Source organism: Cryptomeria japonica, chromosome 9, assembly GCF_030272615.1.
Source record: "Cryptomeria japonica chromosome 9, Sugi_1.0, whole genome shotgun sequence".
NCBI lineage: Eukaryota > Viridiplantae > Streptophyta > Pinopsida > Cupressales > Cupressaceae > Cryptomeria > Cryptomeria japonica.
In genome coordinates, this window is record NC_081413.1 from 543,727,630 (window position 1) to 543,747,341 (window position 19,712).

Here is a 19,712-nt window from a genome sequence, read left to right on the forward strand (position 1 = left end):
TAATTCTGTTGAATGTCGAACCTCCCGAGGTGAATCCACCCATGCAACCGGTAGTGCTGGATTTGAATGTTGCCTTAGGGCCTGTGTTATCGCAGGGCTCCAATAATGCTGCAGGGTCAGCTCAAATTCCACCCATAATCGACAGGGGCATGGTGCAAGAACATCAAGATGAAAACGTCCAGTTGATGCATGAGTAAAGCAGAGGGTAAATTCCATACATGTTTTGATGAGCATAACTATGGACGTTGGATGGCTCTCCATTTTCAAAACTGTTGAGGATGGCCAGGTTGCAAAATTATAAGCTTACGTGCAATATTAACTATCCCAGGTAACAGGTGTTGGTCTCTTTGTTTATTTCCATCAGTTGAATAAAACCGGTAGTAGAGACATTTTGTTAACCAGCTGGGTTGAACCGGTAATGGAGGCTCTTTTTGAACTAGTTAATACGATAAGCTTTCCAGTATTAAAGTTTTGGTATGATGCATCTGGCAACTGGTTGTGGCAGCTTTACTTGGTCTCTTCTTTTATTTCCACTGGTACAACAGAACTGGTAGTAGAGACATTTTGTTAACCAGCTGGGTAGTACCGGTAATGAAGGCTCTTTGAACCAGTTAATACAAAAGGAATATCGGTATTAAAGTTTTGGTATAATACAACCGGTAACCGGCTGTGGTAGCTTTAATGTGTTCTGGTAACTAGAATCTTGCTACCCAAGTTTTCATGATATTTGGTTGTGGGGGTAGTTTTTTAAGGTTTCTTCTAGATTTGTCTTGTCCCACTACTCTCAACTTTGGCCTCTATGAGGTTTGTACTATGGGTAGGTCCTATTTTTCCCTTTGGATCTTTGGGGGGTCTCTTCTTATAACCCCAACTTCTCTTTTCATTGTATTTGAGTAAGGACATAGGTTTTTCTTCCTGATTCTTTCCCCATTGAGCTCTTGAAATAGTTATCTTATATATATATATATATCAATGGCTTGTCACTTTTGCCAAAAAAAAAACATTAACTAATTATATTATATATGATTTAATATATATTATTAAAAAAATATTTTAAAATTTTAAAATTATATTATAATATGTTTATGTTTAAATGAATACTTTTAATAATAAGTAAAACATAATATATAATTATAAATATATTTATATTATTATTTTAAAAATAAATTTACATTAGATAAAATAGAATATGTGAAGAATGTGTTTTTTAGGTTAATATGTGGTTAAATTTATTTCTTTGGTTGATCCAAATGTAAAAAAATAGGTGGATATAGGATATTAAAGTTTTTATTGATAATTCTATGAACCCATAGCTTATATTATTATTATATCCTATATTTTATATAGTTTAAATTTTTAAATACTATAGTTATGTTTATAAATATACATTATATTTTATAACAAAGATTATTAGATATGAATATAATACAATATATAATTATTATATCACCCTCTGTTTATCTCTCCCTCTCCCTCTCCCTCTATATATCCCTCTCTATATATATTGAGCTCTCTCTCTCTCTCTCTCTCTACACACACACACACACACACACACACACACACACACACACACACACACACACACACACACACACACACACACACACACATCCCTCTCCCTTTTCCTCTACATCTATTTATCTCTTTCTCTATATGTCTCCCTCTACCTCTTCCTATATATCTATTTATCTCTCTATTTGTCTATCTCTTGCTCTCTATATCTCTTTATCTTTGTCTTTGCATCTTCCTCCACGTATATATCTATCTATCTCTTTCTCTTTTTTTTGTCTATCTCTCCCTCTCTGTCTTTCTATCCATTTATCTCCCTGTTCCTCCCCCCTCTATCTTCATCTCTACTTCTACCTTCCTTTCTCCCTCTCTAACTCTGTATATGGATCCTCTTTAACCATCCATCTCTCTCTCTCTCTCTCTCTCTCTCTCTCTATATATATATATATATATATATATATATATCTCATTATCTCTCTCTCCCTCTTCCTATATATCTATCTCTTTCTGTCTATCTCTACCACTTTATCTCTCCCCTCTATCTTCATCTCTACTTATATCTTCCTCTCCCCCCTCTAACTCTAGATATGCCTCTCTTTGTCTATCTAGCCATCTCCCTCCCTCTCTTCATCTCCCTCACTATATTTACCTCTTCATATTACTTCTCTCTCTCTCTCTCTCTCTCTCTCTCTATATATATATATATATATATATATATATATATATATATATCTTACCATATTTCTCTCTCTCCCTCTCTCTATATCTAATTGTCTCCCTCTCTCCCTCTCCTTCTTATTCTACACCTATCTATCTATCTTGTCCCCCCCCCCTCTCTCTCTATGTGTGTGTGTGTATCTCTACCAATCTATCTCGGTGCCACATATCTCTCTCTCTCCCTCTTCCTCTATATCTATCCATCTCATCCTCTTTATCTCTCCCTATTCCTCTTCCTAAAATATCTATCTATTTATTTCTATCTCTCCCTCTCCATCTCTCTCTATCTTTATCTCTCCCTCTCCTTCATCATTTATATCTATGTATCGCTTCATTTGTCTTCCTCTTTATCTCTCCCTCTCTATGTTTGTCTCTCCCTCTATCTCTCTCTATCTATTTCTCTCCCTCTTGACTCTCCCCCTCTATCTTTATCTCTACCTCTATCTTCCTTTCTCCCCCTCTAACTCTAGATATGTCTTCCTCTTTGTATCCACCCATCTCTTTTTTTGTATCTATCTCTTCATATATTTATTCTTCTACCTATCCCTCTATTTCTACCTCTTTCTCTCTCCCTCTTTATATATCTTGTTGTCTCTCTTTCCCTCTTCCCCTCTCTTTATGTCTTATTATATCTCCATATCTCTATTATTCTATCTTAGTGCCATATATATCTTTATCTCTCTTTCCCTCTCCCTATATATCTATCTATCTCTATCTCTATCTTTCTCTTTATCTCTCCCTCCCTCTCTCTTCTTATATATCTATCTATCTTTTTCTATCACTCTCTCCCTCTTTATCTCTCTACTTTTATCTATCCCTCTACTTCATTGTATCTATTTCTCTCCTTTTTCCTCCCACCCTCCATCTTCAACTCTACTTCTATATTCCTTTCTCCCCCTATATCTCTAGACATGTCTCCCTCTTTCTATCCATCCATCTCTCTCCCTCTCTCCATCTCCCTCTCAGTATCAATCTTTTCATATTTCTTTTTCTATCTCTCCTTCCACTTCTATCTCTTTATCTTTCCATCTCTCTCTAGCCCTATAAATGTCTCCCTCTCTCTACCTCTCTCTATATAACACTTCTTATCTCTATCTTTGTCTTTCTATTTCTCCCTCTCCTCTATATATTTATCTCTTTCATATCTATTTATCCCTCTCATTTCACTTTATTTGTCCCTCTCCTCTCTCTTCGTATCCCTCTCCTTCACCACCTCCACTCTATCTCCATCTTCTTCTCCATTTCTATATCCTTACCCCTCTCTCTAATTCCCCTCTACCTCTCCTCTTTCTTTCCCTCTCTCGACCTCTCTCTCCCTCTCCTCGTTGCAAACATTTCATGAGCCTATTGGTGATGAAGCTTGATTATCCTTGTGATTCAGAGGTTTCATTTCACTTAAGTTTAGATCCTTGTGAGTGGATGCATAGTTGATTTGAACATATCACTTCTCCATTAAGCTATCTATTGAACAAACATCATTTGCTAAATGGCCTACCAATGGATCTCATGTACTAAATTAATGTATGCAAGATAATAAACCATTTTTTTCCTAATTAAATTTTCACACCTCCTCAATGTACCTATTGCACACCAAGGTGCAATTGCTAGTAGTTAATTTTCATTGGAGTGACATGGAATGATATTGTAGATTAAAATAACAAAATTTTATTTATTTATTTTTTAAATAAATAGCTAATGTTTAGTAGTGAATGGTAGGTTACGTTGATGTTATAATTATTTCTTTAATAAAATATATGATCTCAAATTTTTTTTATATCAAGAAAGTTTATGCATATTTTTAAGTAGTTATACATATATTTACGATGCTTAGAATGATACAAAAAATGTTTAGAATCATCTAGTTTAAAATTTATTTTTGGTGGAAGATAAGTTTTATTGGCAATCCTTTTAGAGTAATGGGCATAGGATCTATGCTTACTTTCTCATAATGATCGACCAATTTCCACCTAAAATTCTCCACTATATCATGCAAGAAAACCAATATTTTCAATCAAGCAAACTCATTCCATGGACACATTCTTAGTCCACCTCCAAAAGGAACAAATGTATAAGGAGCAAGGCCTACTCCTCCATATCTTGATGGATCAAATTTGTTTGGATTAATAAAAAACTTAGAGTTGAAGTGGGTAGAATTTATTGTCCAATATACTTGCATATCACATTTAAAGTCACCAATAAGCCATTCATTAATTTCACATGAAAAATTGGTTTGTGAAAACTTATAAGGAAACTTTTTCCATTTTAATATGAATGAGTATATAATTAATAGCCTTGATTTGATCTGAATGTACCTTCCATCCTTTAGAAATAGTGAATCCAGTATATGTGAAGTCTTTGATAGCTTTATGAAAGGATCCTTGCACACGAGGAAGCAATCTAATTGTTTCTAGCACAACTCGCCATATATGCTTCATTCTTTGAAGATCCTTCCATTCTAAGAGTTCCCCTTCCTTCTTTGAACTTGCGATCTCCAATTGTTCTACATAAAATCAAATATATTATCTATATTGTCCTATACAACTCTCGTCATTATCATATACTTATAAAACAAGTTCTAACAAGTGTCATGCAGTGGTGAGTACTTGCCTAAATATAATATTGTAATAAAAAAATTTGTTGTAATTCTTAATTATTATAATTTTGATTATTTTAATTACAATTTAATAATATTAACTATAACTCTCACTTCAATAAAACAATATTAATAATTATAATACAATATAAACTTTATTAGTAAAATATACATTTTTCTTAAGAATATATTCCTAATTTAATTATAAATTCTATATAATTATAATTATACTAATAAAATTGCTTGTTAATGTGCCTCGAAGGGTTGATCCTTCCTCTGGAAAACGTAGGATAGTCGAGTGGGAGAAACCTAGGAGGGGATGGGATTAAAATCAACTTTGATAGGGCTTCAAAAGGAAACCCTAGAATGTCAGGTGTATGTGTGGCGAGAAATGAATATGGGGTCATAGTTGCTATAGGAACCCAGAAGTTGAAGGATGGCACAAACAATGAGGCGGAAGCGCATGTTGCTCTTCTTGCCATCATGCTAGCGAGACGTTTATTCGTGACAAAACTTTAGTTGGAAGATGATTCCCAAATTGTAACAAATGCTATCACATTCAAGGAGGCACAAAATTGCAAATTGAATAAGTGGATCAAGATTATCATCTTGCAGCTTTGAGGATTTCTAGACTTCAAAGTCACACATATTGGAAGAGAAGGAAATATGATTGCTGGTTGAGCTTTGATTTGGGGTTTTAATTTGAATTCACATGGTCAAATTGTATGGTGGAAAGATTTGAATCTTGTCCCATTCGAGATAGACGCAGATGAGGATATGACCGTTGATGGGATAGACCATTGCAACAGTATCCTTGAGTAGGTGGTTGTGTGGAGATATAGAGGAAGGATGTCGCCTTTCCTCTCCATCGCCAAGTCAAGCACTTGATTGCTTTGACAGTTCACAATTTTGGGGAGCCGAGCAGGATATCAGGAGCATTTTTAAGCATCAAAGCAGTATTGAAGATTATGTAGTACCTGGGCAGAGTCGGGCGAGGCCAAAGATAGCGTGAATGTGGACAAAGTTGAGTGCGACAGAAGGCAAGTGATATAGGAAGCTATGGAAGCCAACTTCTTGTTGGAGAAACCAAGCAACAAAGTGCTTTCAAAGGAGTAATCGCGGAAGAGAGAATGCACCATATATTTAAAGTGGAGGATCCAAGCTTTCTGAGAATGGTGGATTTGTTTTTGGGGTAGCATAGATTAAGTCTTCATTTCAATTCTCCACTAACGTAGATGTGACCTCTCTCTTTTTGGCATGGTGTTTGGAGCTTGGCACGCAGGAGGAGCACAAGTGGGTGATGAGAGAGTGCATGAGAGAAGAGTAAAAAGAGGGTTTGAGCAGTTTTCTTGTCATAGCCAGACTGGGTGAGGGATTTGTAATGAATAGGGGAAGAGTACCAATAGATAACATAGTTCCAATAACTGTCACCTTATTGTCATGTTGGCCCCCCAATAACTGTCATAGTGAAAACACCATTAATAAATTTGTTTTGTATCAATAACCGATCATTTTTTGTAATTAACTGGCCCATTTGTGAACAACTATTGGATCATTTGTCCCATTTCTGTACCACTATTGGAACATTTGTGCACCACTATTGGGACATTTGTCAACAAGTACTAGTGATTTTGAGTTGATGGTTATTGGAACATTTTTAGTTAGGTATCAGGGGACACTTTGAAATGTGTACTTTTTGACCTTTGTGCGCATAACTGATTTCACAACATGTATCGTTACTACCTATAAGCCAGATCAATAGCTATAGGCAATTAAGTCGCATACCAAGACAACTAAAAAAAAAAAAATCAAAATTGGATGTACCGTTTAGGATCTGTGGGTGCACGAAGTTAGCTATGACGGCTACTGGTGCTCTTCCCCTAGTGGTGAGTGGATTCATGTTGTAGAATTTGAGCTTCCACTTAGAGCTTTCTTGGTGTGGGGTGTGAATGATGACCATGAAGCTAGAAGAGACGAGGCATTGGATGAATGGAGGAACATCAAAGATTAATTAAGAAATAGAGAGATGGAAATGCATGATCAAGAAGTTGATGCCCCAAAGAAGAACAAGAAGAAATTGTATTTTCATAAAGAAGATTATTGGGTCAATAAAGGAATGATAGAGGGTGAATCTTCTAATAAGTAAGTGATGGAAATTTAGGGTGAGCGGCTAGGTTTGTATGGCTTCAGTGGTGTCTATTAAAGTCTAATGTAAAAGAAATCTTTGTAAGGTCTAATTTTTGGGTTTTTAGAAAATGTTTGATAAGGATTGATGATTTTGTAGATAGGTGGTTTTGAGGTATGGGAGTATGCATCTCCAAAATATTATGTAATTGTAATCTTCATTATTATCAATACAATATTATAAGAATGAAAAAAAATTATAATAATAAAATTAATCTCAAACTTAATTATTATTAGTACTTGTCGTAGGCAATCGTATTGCATTCACTTAAGTCTATTAATTGATTTTTTGCACCAATCAAAAGTGATTATTATTTTTGTTTTCAAAATAAACTTGATTTTTATAAAATTGAGATTTATAATTTTAAATTAGAAATTATTTATCTACAATCTAATTGGATGAAAATATTTGGTGTTATAGGAGCAAATTTATAGAAATGATAGATTTTATAGGCTTTTATTTAGATTTCTTTATATTTTAAAAATAAATGTCTATTTTAAATTATATTTTTTATTTAAAATTATAAAATCTCAACTTTATAAAAATCGAGTTTATTTTAAAAACAAAAATAATAGGACAAAAAAATCGATTAATTAAACTTAAGTGAATGCAATAATATTACCTACCACAAGTACTAATAAGATTTTAAAAATTACTATGAATTGATAGAACATTTAAATTAATTATCCTTTTATCATCCTTTCATAAGATCGTTGATTTAGAAGATTCCAAATAATATACATAAGAGAACAAAATAAATTTATAACTTCTATTTATTGAAATTTGAAAAACTTTCCCTATTCAACTATTTATCTAATTTGAGAAAATGTTTTTAAATTCACTTATGTCAGTCGTAGAAGTTTAAAGCTTAATTTATTAACATAAATATAAGCTCATTATTACCTGCTTACTTTTTGGTAATCTGTTTTTAACAGTTGTAATTCGAAGGTATAAAACCTTCTATTAGAAAAAGATTAGATTAATCAAAGCGAATCAAACTCTGCTGAAAGTGTTGAAAGCTCTGCATTTAATTTGCTTTCTTCTGACAAATCAAGTAGGTTTGAATGTAGGAAACCCAAATCAAATTAGGTTAACCATTGGAATTTAAATCTCCGCGTGTCATTGATCTCTAAATATTTTATCCTATAAAATACCTACAAAATTTTATCCAATTTTGAACTACAGAATCCAAGCATGCTTTAGAATGAAAGAGAAGAATCGAACTGTTCAGAATTTAAGAACAAAAACCAGAGTTAAAATACCTTGAAGAACTTGACCGTAGAAATGGGGATTTTCAGCCAAGAATTTGAACAGCGATGTTGGGGCAGATCTACTGGTATAATGTCCTGCATACAGAAGCAAAATTATGTTGTCCTTGATGTCATCGTCTGTCAAACCCTTTTCCTCCTCATCAGATCTATTACACAAGAGTAAAGACAGCAGATCCTGCTCAGCAGAAGCCCTTCCATTCCTCAGTGCAATTCTCCTTTCCTCAATAATCTGAGTAAGTTATTGCCGAAGAGCGTCAGCTGCAACTCTGGCTTTGTGGTACCTTGTCCCGGGCAAATCAATGGGTAGCTGCAATATATCTTTGAGACTTTTACAGGTATTTTCTTTTGAATTCTTATATTCAACTTATATATTTGCAATTTTCGTTGTTCATGCCATGCCATATTTCTTTTCATTTATTTGATTCTCCTTTTTAATAGGATCCCTCATGGACTTTGGTGGTATACCTATCAGCTGTAAGATAAAGATGGTAAAGTGAGATAAACTCAACAGTTCCTTCCTATGTTCAATATAAGCTGAGATAAAGATGCTAAAGTGAGATAAGTGGGATAAATTGTAAGCTGATGGATTATTTGTTTTTGTAATTTTGAATTTTTACAATTCCTTCTTATGTTCAAGCTAATATGACAAGTTTGTCTATGGATTAAAATTTTGGATTGCTACAATTCTTTTACATATTTAGGTTTAGTGTTTCTTTATATGCTTTATCATATCTAGATTCTGTTTTTCTTGTTCCTTTTCATCTCTAGTCCCGAATCAAACCCAAATCTACTTTGATCTGTAAATTTTTGGTTTTTTTTTCTCATTAAATTTATTAGGAGCGTGCTATTACCTTAAATTCTCCACAATCATCATTTAGTTTGATTGTTGGACATTTCAAGCATCGTAGTGCTTCTTATAGTGTGTATTGTTATGTTAGTAAAATGGATATCAATTTCATCAAAATTACCATTCACTAGCATTTAATTTCATTCATAATTTTTAATGATCTTTAGGTGGTGCAGTTGCAGCCAGAGTAGAATCTTGGTGCTTGGCTTGAAATTCCTTAGACCAGTGAGACAATACTCACAGCTTGTATGATTTGAAAGTTTCACTCTAAAATCACATATTTTTATAGTTCCACGGAGTATCCTAATGGTAGATGGGGGGATCAAGGGCCTAAGTTTGTGGATGACAGGTGACGGTGAGGAGAGGTGCAAATACATATAGTACTTGAAAAATTAGTTATAAATAGATGTATAAGGAATAAATCATCACATTACAATGATTGCATTGAACATTAAGTTATAACATTTAACTAGTTTTTAATTTTATTTTTAAGTTTTAACAGTGCGCATTGAATATGAATAGTGAAAATCAAAATATCAACATCGGAATGGGAATTATTTCATAATGATTATTCATGATTACAATCAACCATGTTCAAAATTCAAAAACAAAATACTAAATACTAAATAGTAATGCTATCGACTGATGAGACAATGGCTAATGGCTTGATGTCTCTAATCATTCCCCAAGCTCCTCATCACCAGAACTGCTGGACTCCACATGCTCAAGCTCATCTACACCAATACCGACCAGCTTTGTCTATGTAGCAACATCATCAACTTGTGCTAGCTCTTTTGGCTTTACATTCCATCTAGCTGTTGGACTCTCCTTGTACATAAGTGAGTTGTGGTCAATGACACAAAAAGACACTATGTACAGCCACAAGCTTTTCTACCCTGTGCCTCTTAGTGGAGTGGATGAAGCTATATGTAGACTAGTTCCTCTCAGCAGCAAAAGAACTAGAAACCTAGGATAACAAACAAATAGCTTGAGTAATAGTCAAAGTTCTAGGCCCATGCATAGGCCACCACAACTTGGGTCCTCCTATGCCATAGTCTCCATAACTATCTTGGCTGCCTTTTAATACACCCAAAGAGTGGCAAATTTTGTCCACTCAGTATGAATGATGATGGTCTCTATAGAATCATACATTTTCTCAATGGCCTTTTTAAGCCCTTCCTTCACCTCAGCATCTTGTATAGGTGTAACTCTATCAGGCCTTTGCACATATCACTTCGAGTTTAATGCATAGGACACCATGTATAAGGGAGTGTTGAGCTTCTCCCATCTGCAATGAATGATCGGCTGAATATGCTCGATGTAGAATTGCAATGTGGGGTCCTTCTCTCGTATAGCAGCCTTCATTTAATCAAGCATAGAATCAATGCACTCATACACTTCTCCAAGGGAAGGTGCATTTTCTTCCCCATATCTAATAACTCTGAAGAATGGAGTAATGATAGAGATGCATCAACCCAAAAGATGTCACTCTTCACTACCTCCTTCACCCTCTTCCTCTGTTGTGTCTTTGACTCAAGCCACCGATTTCATTTTGCTACCATAACCATTAGTTGCAATACCTCTTGCAACTCAAGCATACTCTCCAAGAGAATAAAGTATGATGCATACCAAGTCTCTACAAGTTTCAAGAATTCCTTCTTGAAGTAGGTTTTGAAGAGTGCATGTGAAGTGTGGTGGTTGTAGATAAACATTACCACGTCTCTAGCATCACTAACTATTGTTTTGATCTAGCTGATTTTTCCCATGTCCTTGAGTGCATCATTCATGGCATGCACACAATAAGGAGTCCACCAAATATTTCTATAGGTTGCCTCAATTAAGTTCCTTGCAACTTTGCACACATGGGCTAGATCTGTCACTACTTGCACCACATTTTGTGGCCCATCCTCCTCTATAGCATCTTTGAGGATTTGGAACTGAAAATGAGCATCTTTGTGATGCCTTGAACAATCAACAACCCTAAGGAAACAAGGGCCCTTTGTACATGTAACCATTATATTGATGAGTGGATGATGCCTAATGTCCATGCACCTATCCATGTATATGCTACATCCACTTGTGACCCAAGTACTCTTCATTTTCTCCATCAAAACAGCAATCTTGGATTAGTTCTTATCCAAGATTGTTGTCCTTTATTTAGTCTCCCTTGGTGGCACATATGATGGTCCTGCCTTTATTATCTTTCCCACAATTTCCTTGTAATAAGGAGAGCGAGCCACAAGGAATAGAATGCCATTGGCCAAGAAGAATGTGCCAATGGCATCATTTGCCTCATCCTTTGCTTGCACGTTGAATAAATCTACCAATGGTTGTGAAGCTGCATAACTAGTCATCTTACGTTTCTGCTTAGGCTCTACTGCCCCTGAACAAGATGGATTTGTTGGCCTTAGACTCTGCAAAGTAGAAGTAGAACTCTAATGATCCGTTCTCCTTCGTGGCAAAGTAGCAGATGTAGGTACTTCTTATTCATTACAACCCCATAAATTTAATATTTCAGCCTTATATCTCAGGTTTTCTTCCACCTTTTAACATGCATCTACAACTTTGCCTCAAATACGAAGGAGATGAGCATTAGTTCGAGTCATGCTACCAAACCATTCAACTTTACATATATTGCACTTCCACAACCTAGTGCCTGTTTGAGGCTTTGTTGGTACCTTACATGCAAATTGTTTTAAAGGGGACTTTGGATCAAAGGAGCCCTTGGCCAATTTCTGCAGGATTTCAGAAGGGAATTATAATTTTGACTCCCAAAAGAACTTGTTTGACTGCCAATGTCACCCCTACCTGCTTCTGTAATAGGATCATCAAATGATTCATTTTCACTTTCATTGTCTACTTTAACCCCTGGTCCCTGACCCTCATCCTCAATCATGCTGTGAGAACTCATAATGATAATGATGCTACAAGAAACAATGATTTAAAATAAATTACAAAACCTAAATGCTGCTGTCATAATTTGTCAAATTAAAAATATTTTGTAGAAATCCCAATGTATAAATAAGCATAAAGTTGCTGATAAAGTGCTACTACTGGGGCAATGAAGGGGATAGTTAAACAAGAGCCAAGCAAAGTTGCAATAAATAAGCAACAAACAAGCCTTAGAAGGCTGTAATGGCACTAGGACAGCAAACAATAAGCTTTGGGAGGCTGCAAATTAAGAGCACAATGAGTTATAGACACTTGTATGGCTGTAGCAATGCAATTGATGAATTTATAGTCTATTTGGGGGTGCCAATGCATCGGGACAGTAGTGAATGAACCTTAGAAGGCTACAATGAACAATGAAAAAATGAAGTGTTAAATGCCTCCCTTGCAATCTTGAATCACTTTTAGTCTTGAATCTTGATGCCCTCTTCCTCTTGCAAGAATCTGCCTCTTAGCTTGCGCCCTCTCCTTCCAGCTGAAGCATTCTACTTCATTGATTTTGTGTGATTTGGAATGAGACCATATGTCTCTTTATAAGCATTTTGGGAGGCCTCATGGTGGAGGTGGGGCCTATTGCCAATTAGGGTTAGGTCTTTCACTTTTAAAACAATTTCTTTGTTTATTTTAAAAAAAACTGGCATGCCTTTATGTTGAGGGACGTTTGGGTGTTTCGGAGACCTCCCAACGTCCCCATTTTAAGTGTTTTCAAAGGAAATGCCTCGGAGATGTTACCTCTCAGAGGGAAACATCCCAAGGATAGCAGAGATGCATGGTGGAAGTGGCGGGACAGCGAAGGGATGTCCCCTAGCATCCCCATATCTCAAGGACATCCCCATTTTGGAAACTCCATGTGTCTTTTGGGGGTGGGGGGCGGGGGTGGTGGAAGCATCCCTGTGGAACCATATATTTTTAAGTTTGATGTTATTAATAATCAATATATTTAATATGAGTTATGCAGAGCTTATTTGTAATCCTGTTACATATTGTACCCATCTTTCTAACAAAAAAAATTGTATTACATTTTTTTATTAAGAGTTAAAAAAGGTTTTGAAAAGGTTGAACTTGTACTCTTGAAATGGAGTTCACAAGTTCAAGTCCTGCAGGGGGTAAGGTATGTACACCTCGTTTGTAGCACAGTTAGGTGCCTCTTGCATGGAGTATGGGCCAATCTCATATGGTAGGCCATTTGTAGAACCAAAATCAGATTGCCTGATATCGTGTACTACAAAAGAATTCATTTTCATTTCATGAGAAAGGGACCAAAGGGAACTGAGTCACCACCTGAATGTCAGCCAAACAGGACAAACAGCCAGGTTAGCAATGCTGCCACAAGACAGCAAACAACACACAACAAAAAAAACCTACAGAGGTCAGGAAACACATGTTGAACCGACAACCAACAACCAATCAGGCACCTAATCCAAGGAAAAGCCACAGAAGGCAGAAGACCAACTGCAGCAAACAAACAACACAAACACCATTCTTATGCAACCTTCAAAGGGCGCAAACAACATGCACAAGGGCGCAAACAACATGCACAAGACAACCCTCCCAAACACAGGCTATTCTAGTGGTTTAAAACCAAATAGCTCTAGAGAGCCCTGAATATTGGAAAGTGGAAACAGTCCTACTCACAAAGTTGTTGAAGCTAATTTCCTTCCTTACAGTTTGGCTAATAAGATTTTTAGGATTTTTTGAGGAACATTTATCAGAATGACCATTACGGCATTAAAATACCATTTTTCTTTTTTCCTTGAAAAAGGAAGGAATGCAAGAATAAAACAGGGCAGGCTGAGAAGGGCTAGAAACAGAATACTCCAAACCACCACACAAATAACTCCTTCCTCTTCCAACACTTCCATACACCTCGCATTAACCAAAAACAAAAAAAAGGTTTACCATTTTTCTCTTTTTCTAACTGATCTCTTTATCCCTTTCCAAAAAAGACATCTCTTTATTACTATGAGTAATAAGCACCTTCTTTCCTTTCATTATCCATAACTTTTTCTTACCCCTAATAACACTAGCCTTCGGGCATTTTTGACAAATATTCGAAGACACGTCATACTCACTTTGCTACACCCAAATGCCATACTTTGAAGACAAGGTGATCGAAGACAGGAGCTCCTTATCAATATCTGTGTGACCCAAAATCCGGAAAACAGCATGCACCTCCTGGATTTATTTACAGAACCGACAAGGAGTTAATCAAAGGCATTTGCTATACCCATCATCACCTCTTTCTCCAAGTATTTCAACTGTAGGCCTGGTAGCCAAAGCAAAACAGGAATTTTGTTAATGCACTCCATCCCAGGATCAAAATTCTGAGCCCATATTCTCAAGAAGAGCCCTATTCTTTCCAGAACCAAGGGCCATCAAGCAGGGTCTTAACACAGTCATTATGATTCACAAAAGAGAAAAGAAGCCATTTGATAGAGACAAGATCTCCGAGATGGCCAATTTTTCCTTGCTCATAAAATTTGTTTTTAACATTTAGGTTCAAATAATGCATCTGTAAGGTAGATGATCGTCTCCCTTCAACAGTGAAGCAGATAACATACCAAGTCTATGACATTGCATATGATATTTATATAGGATTTAAGGGGCTGTACTACCATTTGGCATTGGAGATACAGTATTTCAATATGGCATTATGATACAACAGTTTTACAGTTCACTATCTTTTCTAAGATGTTGAATGGAAAGCAAAGCACTCTACACAGATAGGCACCCTTTATATTGAATTGATTAATTTAGTTGTTATCTGCTGTTTCTGGATTTGATTGTGTTAGAAATTTTTGCATCATCTAACACAATCAAATCTAGAAACAGCAGATAACAGCAATATAGATTGTGGAAATTTATATCATTAATTAATTTATTTATAAATAAAATTTTGTTCTTTTATTTGAATGTGATATAATAGATAAAACATGTATGATACATTACATTATTACCTTTAGGATTTACGTGTATTGGTACAAATAAGTTTCTTGTAATTTTCTAGTTAAAATATGGGAATCCTGGACCATGCTATATGTTTACGGAAATTTATTTCTATTCAACACACCATCAATAGATTTCAGGATGTTATGTAAAAGATGAGAAAATAAAACTAAACTTTTAGCATTAAGAATGGTGATCAAACTTCTTGAAAGAATTTTTTTTAAAGAATATAGGCCAACATCATGAGATACTTTGTCGCAGTCCAAAGGAAAGCTTGTCAAAATTTCATCAGTTGGTAGAAATATTACATTGTTGGCAATACTGCCTTGGGCGCTGAAGACATTTTCCGTTCGATAGGCTTTGGAAACTATGCAAGTTTAAGTGAGGGAGGGGAGGTCTCCAATGTTGCAGAGGTTAGCTATGTCAAAGGAGGGAAAGCAGTCTCTAGATAGCCCCTGCTCTCCAGTCACTTCTTTTTAATGCCTTTATTATTTACCATAGTTCTTGTCCATGGAAAATATGGTGCAATGAAATTCTAGTCAATAAAGCTTGTGATATTTTTCAGAATCTTGTTCCAGGGCATGAATAAGCAAACACCTTTTTGTCCAGTCTTAAATTCTCAAATTATGTCCCTGTCTTGAATTCACTAATTATGGCATGATTTTGATAGCTGTAAAAGAGTTTGATATGGGACCTCACTTATGGACATCCCACAAAGGGATTTCTTTCTGCCAAACTGACAACTTGTTCAAGTTTTGTGTCCCTGGATTTTGGGTCATGATTAATTTTGAAAGTAACTAGACTTAATTAATCTACCTATACGCATATTTTTTTTTTGATCGGTGAACGCTTTTGATTGGAGCTACGAACCAGTGGGGCCACAGGGCAGGACCCCATCCCCAAGTACATTATCTTAATTTGATGAGGTATTAGCACCTCCACTTTAAATCACACCTTATTGCTCTGATCCTCCTTATCACTCCAATATCTCTGCTCCTTATCTCTCCACATTATCACTCATGTCTCCCTCTCCTTATCTCTCCACATGACTCCTTATCGCTCCATATTAATCTCCTTATCACTCCATACAGTCTGCACTAATCAAACGCATCAGGGGCAACCGGGGTCCACCACCAAGAATGGGTCAACTGCAGCCGCAACTGCTGATGGTATAAACACCACCGGAGACAAACACCACCTCCGTGAGCGCAGAGGGTCACCGTTCCTCGAATCAGCATCCACCGTGGCAATGCACTGCATGGGCCAACAACACAGCAAGCAATGAACTGGTCCGAAGTTTCGAACCTAAGACCTCTGTAACAACACAGAGTTGCAACGACCGTTGCACTGCGGGATGAACCCCCACCTACACGTATATTAGTTTGGGTAGCAATTTACCATAAAGATTACAAAAGGTCATTATTGTGTTGTATCCCAGGAATTTGCTCTATGCTTAATGATGAACTTGTATGTAACAAGAAATCTTTGACAAGTTTACGGCAAAGTATCTGATGGACCACATATTGAGTAATCGAAAAGACAAGGAAGACTTAACATAGTCGTTGAAAGTTTGAAACAATACAAATTGTACCAAATACTTACGGAAAATATACTCAAACTACTCAATGCCTAGGTAGTCAAAATTTTAATGCATATTTATTATTTATTTAAATAATTGAAAAAGTATCTTTCTATATATAGGTTTTAACATTCAGCAACAAAGAAAACATTCAAATAAATACGAGGTCAATTTAATGCAACTGATAAACTTGGTTGATAAAAGTAGTCGTACCATGCAAACAAGTCATCAAACTCAGGGAACTATAAATTTTGTTGATCAAACATGATTAAATAAAAAACAAATCTACCAAATAGCTGGCCAACATCCAACATCCTTCCTAGAAATAATAGATGAAAGCTCAGATTCTTTGAGTGGAAGCTTGCACAAAATCATTTGATCTTATTGTAGAAAGAGTTGGCAAAGACATTGAAACTAGAAATGGATAAGTTCTAAGGCACATACTTTAACCTTTGGAAGCTCAAGATGGAATATATGCTTATGGATAGAGATCTTTAAGTTCCAGTATCTAGATTCAAACCTGATGCTATGTCACAAGAAGACTAGGACAAAATAGATAGAAAAGTTAAGGGTCCAATAGACTCTACTTGGCTGATTCAGTGTTCTTAAATGCACATTAAGAAACCAACACAATACTTGTTTGGAGGAATTTAAGAGATTTGTATCAAGTTAAATCCCTAGTTAACAAACTCTTTCTAAGAACAAAACTACATACCCTTCAAATGGAGGATGGTGGTTTTGTGGTTAAACATATAAATGCATTTAGCATGGTTGTTACCTAGTTGCACCATATTGGAGGAAAATTAGAGGAGTATCAATGCATGATGTTGCTGTGTCTTTTGTCAAATTCACGGGACCATTTTGTTAAAACAATTGGGAGCACTACCGCTAAATTGAAAATGGATGAGGTAGTGGATTATTGCTTTCTAAAGAGATTTGAAAAAAGTATTGTAAATCTACCAAGGAGGCCCTTGTTCTTCTTGCTAGGCAGAAAGAAAAGGAAAGAAAAAAGACCAGAAGCAAGATAACTCTATATATAAATCTTGCAACAGATATAAATCTATTGGTAGGTCCAAGGAAAATTTTTGGAATTGTGCCAAAACTAATAATTTTAGAAAAGAATATAAGGACAAAAAGAACAAAGAAAAAAGAAAAAGAGAGATTATGATGACGAGTCTAAGAATTCCTCCCTAGATGATGGTGACGCTTTTGTTGTAGCCTTGGCTACACAGGTATTAGAAAGTGTCTGATTGATTGAGTCTAGTGCACCTTTTTAGGAGACCTCACATTGGGGTTGGTTTACAAAATATGAAGATGATAGTGAAAAGGTGACATTGGAGATGGTTTTCAAGTAAAGATTGTCAGTCATGATAAGATCTTGATTCAATTCCTTGATGGATTAGTGAAGGAAATAAATGGTGTATTACATATCCCTAGTTTGGTATGAAATATGCATTCTATAAGTAAACAGAATGGTTTGGATGTGGAGGTTTGTTTTCTCAAGTGAAGGGTACAAGATGGGCAAAGTAGCTATTGTGCTTACTAAAGGTGTTCAAATAGTACTCTATTTCAGCTAAATGCATGCCCAATTTAGCACAATAGTTCTTTTGTTTCTATAATGAAGAGATATATAGAATCTCCATCTACATTATTGGGACTAGTAACAAAGATGATTGTTACATTCACTTTTGCTGGTAATGCTTTCTGGGTACTTAAAGGTGCTCATACTCAGAAAACTAAGCTTTCTACAGAGAAAAATATGTTTTAGTACCCAAAGATGTGCTATATAGGTGAGAAGAGTCTAAGGACCTCGAAAAATAAAAGTCTTGTTGAGGAGCTAAATGATTGTAACCTTGAGTTCAATTTTTTAGGACATTGTGTTCATGAAAACAAAATCATTGTTCAATTTTATTCTAATTCTTATAAATTATCTAAAAGTATTAAACTTGATACATTTTTATGTTTTTGGTCCAATTAATATAATTATTATTTTTTAAATCTATATATTATATGTGATTCATTGATTATTACATTTAAAGATTTTAAGGTTCTTGTAGAGAATCATATTACTAAAAGGATTAAGATTTTGAGGACTAATAAAGGTAGTGAATTGTCTTTAGCAAATTTCAAAAGGTTATGCAAGGATATTGAATAGAAAGACATAAGGCATCTCCACACACCCCTAAGTCAAATAAAATTGCAGAAAGAATGAACACGAACTTCATAAAAGAAAAGAGTGTGCTTAGCGGAGTTTGTTTGGAATAGATTTTGTAGGTAGAAGTGGTTGATACAACTTGTCACCAAGTAAATAGGTCTCCTACATCAACTCACGTTGACAAGACACCAATGGAGGTGTGGTCAGGAAAAAAACCTCATTGAGAGACATCCTAGAGGATTTTTTTTGTTTATCGTGAGGCATATTCTCATGTGCCTAGAGACAAGAAGTCAAAGTTGAAGAAAAAGCTTTCTAAAATGTATTTTCGTTCGTTTGGTATTGGTGTGAAAGGGTACAAGCTTTAGAATCTTGTTGCCAGGAGAATTTATAGAAGTGTTATCTTCAGAGAATTTAAGCTTTCTCATATTGTAGCAAAAGATGATAAACAGAAAGATGTGGCTCAACTAATTCCAAAGACTGAAAAAGTTGAACCAAAAGCCCACGAAAGATCTACAAAGGAGAGCTCAAATAGTTTGGAGATTTTTGAAGAGGCAAAGCTTCCATCTCATCTCTTGAGGAGGTCCACTTGGCACAATTAGCAACCAGACAAGTATAATCCTTTTAATTTGAGATGTATTTTTTCTCTAATCACTAACACTGATGAGTCTAAGATTGTAAAGGAGGCTATGAGTATGAATGATACAAAGTCCTGAAATATGGCCATGAATGAGAAGATGGTTACATCAAAGAAAATTGACACATGATACCTCTTACCTTTGCCTCATCGATGTAAATGAAAATGGGTGTTCAAAAATAAAATTGGTTCAAATGGTAGTATCGAGAAGTGCAAGGCAAGATTGGTTGTGAAGTGGTATTCCTAAATTAAGGGAATTGATTATTGTGAGATTTTCTCCCTAGCTATTTGTTGTGATGTTTTCACACATTGCCCCATTGCAAATGG

At 35.5% G+C, this 19,712-nt stretch overlaps 1 pseudogene; it reads right to left on the reverse strand.

Moving 5' to 3' along the window:
* Positions 1 to 4,096: 4,096 nt before the first annotated feature.
* Positions 4,097 to 12,033, reverse strand: LOC131858494 (cytochrome P450 716B1-like; annotated as a pseudogene).
* Between the last annotated feature and the right edge of the window lie 7,679 nt (positions 12,034 to 19,712).